Below are 7,293 nucleotides of genomic sequence, written 5' to 3' on the forward strand. Positions count from 1 at the left end.
GCGTATCTAGTGACTTATCGGTATCACTAAGGGGGGGAAATCCTAGTATCATCCATATTTGGGTTATCAAAAGCAGTGATTGGATTCCTGAATTGCTGTTGTGATCTGGTATGACTTCTGTTACAAGCAACTTTATTTAAACACATATAATAGGGTCATCCATCACCATAACAACCTAATACAATGGCTGACTGCAGGGACGTGCACATGATTATAGAGGGGCAGGGGCTCAAAGTCAGAAAAGGGGAGGACCTTTTTTTTTGGTCCTTTACACAATATGGAAATTAATGTAAAATTAAATTTGCTAATAGGAAGATAACTACTTAGCTGTGTGTCCTTTGTAGACATGAAAAGCAACAAAACACTGGTTTATTATTAGGCTATTTATTGTTAAAGATAAGCACTTTAATATTGAACATTGAACAGTGCAACATGAACTTTGAAAAAAAAATTTAAAAAAATTCCCAAATGGAAAAAACTTCAATGTGAAAATCTGTCCTTCTTCCCTTAACGTGATGAAAACACCATCAAGTTGTAACTTGTGGTCTTTCTCACTTAATGCTCAGACTAAACAACTGAAACGCAATACAGGGCCAAAAATATGGACCAGGGGCCAGTAGAGGGCTATAGGATGGAGGCCACCCATACCCAAATATGCTCCTCAATGTAAATTCAGGGCTTCCATGAAATGCTGTGAAATCAGTGCACAATCAGTAGCCAAACCTTCTGGGGGCCTTAAAGCAGCAACCTTCTGGGGGCCATGTCCCTGTAGATGTTGATCACATCATTGTGATTTATGACTACGTCTTTTTCTATGGAGAGGAGAAGGAGATCAGACAGCCTCTCTTCTGTGCATAGGCCTCTAAGTGAGTTTTTGACCAGCTTCAGTGTTGTGTTTACTGAGAGGGGGTGACGGCAAACAGACACCAGGGGGCGGTATATACAATTATTTATTATATATATATAGTCAACATATATATATATATATAAATAATAATAAACAATATTACTAAACTAAGGAAATGGAGTGTGAACTAGAATACAAAAGGGAATGGTGTAAGACTATGTGTAGAATTTAACTGAAGTGAGTGTTACCAACGTGTTGAACGAGATACGCGGAAGTCCAGGGGGCAGGCAGCTGATCCGGGGCGAGAGCGAGGCGTCAGAATCCAGGGGCGAGCAAGAGGTCGAGGAACGAAGGAAGCAGTCGGAGTCCAGAGGGAGATCCAGGGGAAATTGAGACGCAGGCGACGGAGGGTACTGCGGGGACACGGGAGAAGACAAGGGACAAATCAAGGCACGGAGAGGAAACACGAATATAGTAAGAGCGCATAAGGCTTACGGTACACCATGAGAAAGCTAAGTTCCCGCGACGATCCTTGGGTCCACTGGTCCTTTATTGATCTCGCTCTGATCAGTCGCAGGTGTGCAGATTGCCAGCGAGTGATTGCAGCTGGTGGCTGCAGCAGGGCGGAGACGCGCGCGGCGCGTCCCTGGGTGTGCGCACCAGTGGGCGTGTCCCGAGGTGCGCACAGACGGATGAGCGGCGTTGGCAGGAGCCTGAGCCGTAACAGTATCCCCCCCCTATGGACAGATTCCAGATGTCCAACATACTCACGAAACAAGGGAGGGTGGAGGGGAGAACTGGTGGTGGGTCGCCGGCCCCAGTGTCCCCGAATCCACCGAGGACGAGTCTGATGGCGGCGGCGAGAAGAACGCCGCTGAAGCCGGCGACCAAGGGACGGCCACCATCTTGGCCGTCGGGAAGGCGGACGTGATTGGCGCCATGGTGCGTCTCGCCGGAAACGAGGATATGACATCGGCGGCGGTGTGGAGGAAGACGTCATCGGCGAGGCAGGCGTGGAGGAAGACGTCATCGGCGAGGCAGGCGTGGAGGAAGACGTCATCGGCGAGGCAGGCGTGGAGGAAGACGTCATCGGCGGCGTGGAAGCGGCAGACGTCATCGGCGGCGTGGAAGCGGCAGACGTCATCGGCGGCGTGGAAGCGGCAGACGTCATCGGCGGCGTGGAAGCGGCAGACGTCATCGGCGCCGTGGAAGCGGCAGACGTCAAAGGCGCCGTGGAAGCGGCAGACGTCAAAGGCGTGGAAGCGGCAGACGTCAAAGGCGCCGTGGAAGCGGCAGACGTCAAAGGCGTGGAAGCGGCGGACGTCAAAGCCGGAGACGAGGAGGGCAGCTGAGGAGCTGGCCGAGGTGCTGGAGTCGGCGGAGCAGGCCGAGGTGCTGGAGTCGGCGGAGCAGGCCGAGGTGCTGGAGTCGGCGGAGCAGGCCGAGGTGCTGGAGTCGGCGGAGCAGGCCGAGGTGCTGGAGTCGGCGGAGCAGGCCGAGGTGCTGGAGTCGAGGCCAGCCTGGGAGCTGGTGGAGACGTGGGGGCCAGCCTGGGAGCTGGTGGAGACGTGGGGGCCAGCCTGGGAGCTGGTGGAGACGTGGGGGCCAGCCTGGGAGCTGGTGGAGACGTGGGGGCCAGCCTGGGGACTGGTGCTAGCTCGGAGACTAGCCGAGGGGTTGGTGCTAGCTCGGAGGCTAGCCGAGGGGCTGGTGCTAGCTCGGACGCTAGCCGAGGGGCTGGTGCTAGCTCGGAGGCTAGCCGAGGGGCTGGTGTTAGTTCGGAGGCTAGCCGAGGGGCTGGTGTTAGCTCGGAGGCTAGCCGAGGGGCTGGTGCTAGCTCGGACGCTAGCCGAGGGGCTGGTGCTAGCTCGGACGCTAGCCGAGGGGCTGGTGCTAGCTCGGACGCTAGCCGAGGGACAGGTGCTAGCTCGGACGCTAGCCGAGGGACAGGTGCTAGCTCGGACGCTAGCCGAGGGACAGGTGCTAGCTCGGACGCTAGCCGAGGGACAGGTGCTAGCTCGGACGCTAGCCGAGGGACAGGTGCTAGCTCGGACGCTAGCCGAGGGACAGGTGCTAGCTCGGACGCTAGCCAAGGGACAGGTGCTAGCTCGGACGCTAGCCGAGGGACAGGTGCTAGTTCGGACGCTAGCCGAGGGACAGGTGCTAGCTCGGACGCTAGCCGAGGGACAGGTGCTAGCTCGGACGCTAGCCGAGGGACAGGTGCTAGCTCGGACGCTAGCCGAGGGACAGGTGCTAGCTCGGACGCTAGCCGAGGGACAGGTGCTAGCTCGGACGCTAGCCGAGGGACAGGTGCTAGTTCAGACGCTAGCCGAGGGACAGGTGCTAGCTCGGACGCTAGCCGGGGGACAGGTGCTAGCTCAGACGCTAGCCAGGGGACAGGTGCTAGCTCGGAGGCTAGCCAGGGGACTGGTGGTTGCGGCTGGGAAAAGCGGAAGACAGGGGGAATTAGTCTGGCAGAGGGTAGCCTGTCTTGGTGCAGCTGCGCCACCCCATCAGCACAGCCACCAGTACTACCCCCCCTCTCCGAAAGCGGATGCCAGACGCTTCTCTCTGGCTGAGGAACAGTCACTATGGGTGGGAGGAGGGTGTCCAGGCGACGGGTAAATTCCTCCTTGCTCACATCACTGCTAAACATGCCTTTCCATGACAGTTTGGCAGGACAAGAAAACTCCTCCGGTGTGGAGCGAAAAAAAGAAAAAGACATGGTGAATGGGACAAGAGGCAGAAAAAAGAAAAAAAAAAAAAATCACAGGGGGCGGCACTAAAGTCACTGGGGGCGGGGCTAAGGAACTGTGCCGTCAGGTCCTTTAATAATTTTGGCGGGAACTTACTGTTGTGTTTACTGAGAGGGGGTGACGGCAAACAGACACCAGGGGGCGGTATATACAATTATTTATTATATATATATAGTCAACATATATATATATATATAAATAATAATAAACAATATTACTAAACTAAGGAAATGGAGTGTGAACTAGAATACAAAAGGGAATGGTGTAAGACTATGTGTAGAATTTAACTGAAGTGAGTGTTACCAACGTGTTGAACGAGATACGCGGAAGTCCAGGGGGCAGGCAGCTGATCCGGGGCGAGAGCGAGGCGTCAGAATCCAGGGGCGAGCAAGAGGTCGAGGAACGAAGGAAGCAGTCGGAGTCCAGAGGGAGATCCAGGGGAAATTGAGACGCAGGCGACGGAGGGTACTGCGGGGACACGGGAGAAGACAAGGGACAAATCAAGGCACGGAGAGGAAACACGAATATAGTAAGAGCGCATAAGGCTTACGGTACACCATGAGAAAGCTAAGTTCCCGCGACGATCCTTGGGTCCACTGGTCCTTTATTGATCTCGCTCTGATCAGTCGCAGGTGTGCAGATTGCCAGCGAGTGATTGCAGCTGGTGGCTGCAGCAGGGCGGAGACGCGCGCGGCGCGTCCCTGGGTGTGCGCACCAGTGGGCGTGTCCCGAGGTGCGCACAGACGGATGAGCGGCGTTGGCAGGAGCCTGAGCCGTAACATTCAGTTTAGAAAAATACCTCTCTACTGTGGCAGTGGACACTGGAATCGTGGCATATTTTTTCATCATTTCTTCCATTATAATAATGATAATAATAATTATTATTATTATCATTATCATTATCATTATCATTATCATTATTATTATTATTATTATTGTTATTATTATCATTATTATTATTATTATTTTGTTAACCCACACAGTAATAGCAAAGTCACAATAAACTTTATATCTAAACCTCTACTGTGAGAGAAATGTGATCCGCCGTAAACACAGTGCATTTTATTTTGAAAATTAACCCGGTGTTTATTTTGTATTTTGTACACTACTTCCTGTCCCGCACGATCCGCTCTGCTCTGTGCGGAATTGATGTGCCGTGCTCAATTGATGCGCCGTGCTCCGACGTCCGGCAAAAACAGAAGCTGACACATTGAATAATAGAATAATACGGCGTTTTTCTGAAATATTACCCATATTAGATGCTGAATAAGTGGACGGCGACTAGAACATAACTCACAGGTTCAAGTTGCTCCACTGTCACGTCTCCTCAGGGGCGCAGTAACTTGGCTCTCTCTCCTCTCACTTACTCACTCACTCACCCTCTCTCTCTCTCTCTGGCGGAAGCGGCAGGCTCCTACAACCCGGTATTACAAGAAAACGTGGAGTTTTTGTACCGCTGTTTTTTTTGTTTTGTTTGTTTTTTACATCCCTGACAGGAATGTATTAATGTTGTTTAAAAAACAACAAAAAAACAAAAAAAAAACACACACAGTCAGAGGGCACTTTTTAAGACGAGGCAAAAAAGGGCAGGGGCTCAAGCACCCATAGGGCCCTATGTGTGCACGTGCCTGGCTGACTGTGTACCATATAGCTATTCATCCTTCCATTCCCTCTTACGGTTTAGTTACAGCAGCCATCTTTGAACTCCCACTGCTATCTGGGTATTTAAGCAGTACCATGAGTCAAATAAGCTTCGTATACAGCTTTAAAAAGCCTTAGGGTTTGCTTAAGTCTTTTATTTTTATTTTTTTGCTGTGTATACATTTTAGATCAAAGTTCACCAAAGTGTAGTAGATAAGAGTATGGGACATGTTAGGAAGGAGCAACGCCTACTCTTTTTTTCTTTCCTTCTAAACGTGGTCTTGTTTATAAACTATATATATATATATATATATATATATATATATATATATATATATATATATATATATATATATATATATATATATATATAAACATATATGTATAAACATTATATATATACACATTATACACGCATATATATATATATATATATATATATATATATATATATATATATATATATATATATATATATATATATACACACACACACACACACACACACACACACACACACACACACATATTTGTATGTATATATATCATACTTGCCAACCCTCCCGGATTTTCCGGGAGACTCACGAAATTCAGCGCCTTTCCCGAAAATCTCCCGAAATTCAGGCGGACCTGAGTGACGTGTCGACAGCCTGTTTTCCCGTCCGCTTTCCCACAATACAAACAGCGTGTCTGCCCAATCACGTTATAACTGTAGAATGATGGAAGGCGAGTTCTTGGTTTCTTATGTGGGTTTATTGTTAGGCAGTTTCATTAACGTCCTCCCAGCGCGCTAACAACACACAACAGCAGTCACGTTTTTATCTACCGTAAAGCAGTTTGTCTGCCGTAAACAGCAATGTTGTGACACTCTTGAACAGGACAATACTGCCATCTACTGTACATGCATATGTGACAATAACATCTAGGGCTTTTAGAGAGTGCAGTGCACAACTGCGCACACAACAAGGAGACGAAGCAGAATGCATCATCAGAGAGGGTGTTCAGCATGGTTAGAAAAATAGTGACAGAGAGTAGAACAAGGATGGACAATTCAACCCTTAACCCAACACTGAGTAGATGAGTGTTATGTATGTGTATATGTGTAAATAAATGAACACTGAAATTCAAGTATTTCTCTTATTTATATATATACATACATATATATATATATATACATATACTTATATATATAAATACATACATATATAATAATATATATATATATATATATATATATATATATATATATATATATATATATATATATATATATATATATATATATATATATAGCTAGAATTCACTGAAAGTCAAGTATTTCTTATATATATATATATATATATATATATATATATATATATATATATATATATATATATATATATATATATATATATATATATATATATATATATATATATGAAATACTTGACTTGGTGAATTCTAGCTGTAAATATACTCCTCCCTCTTAACCACGCCCCCAACCACGCCCCCGCCCCACCTCCCCCCCACCTCCCGAAATCGGAGGTCTCAAGGTTGGCAAGTATGATATACAGTATATACACACACACATATATATACACATGTATATATATACATATATATATATATATATATACATATTTATATGTATATATACATATACATACATACATACATACATACATACATACATACATACATACATACATACATACATATATATATATATATATATATATATATATATATATATATATATATATATATACATACATACATATATATACATATATATACATATACCGTATTTTCCGCACTATAAGGCGCACCGGATTATTAGCCGCACCTTCTATGAATTACATATTTCATAATTTTGTCCACCAATAAGCCGCCCCGGACTATAAGCCGCGCCTACGCTGCGCTAAAGTGAATGTCAAAAAAACGCTGCGCTAAAGTGAATGTCAAAAAAACAGTCAGATAGTTCAGTCAAACTTTAATAATATATTGAAAACCAGCGTTCTAACAACTCTGTCCCAAAATGTACAAATGTGCAATCACAAACATAGT

This window comes from Nerophis lumbriciformis, linkage group LG23 (assembly GCF_033978685.3).
Source record: "Nerophis lumbriciformis linkage group LG23, RoL_Nlum_v2.1, whole genome shotgun sequence".
Taxonomy (NCBI): Eukaryota; Metazoa; Chordata; class Actinopteri; order Syngnathiformes; family Syngnathidae; genus Nerophis; species Nerophis lumbriciformis.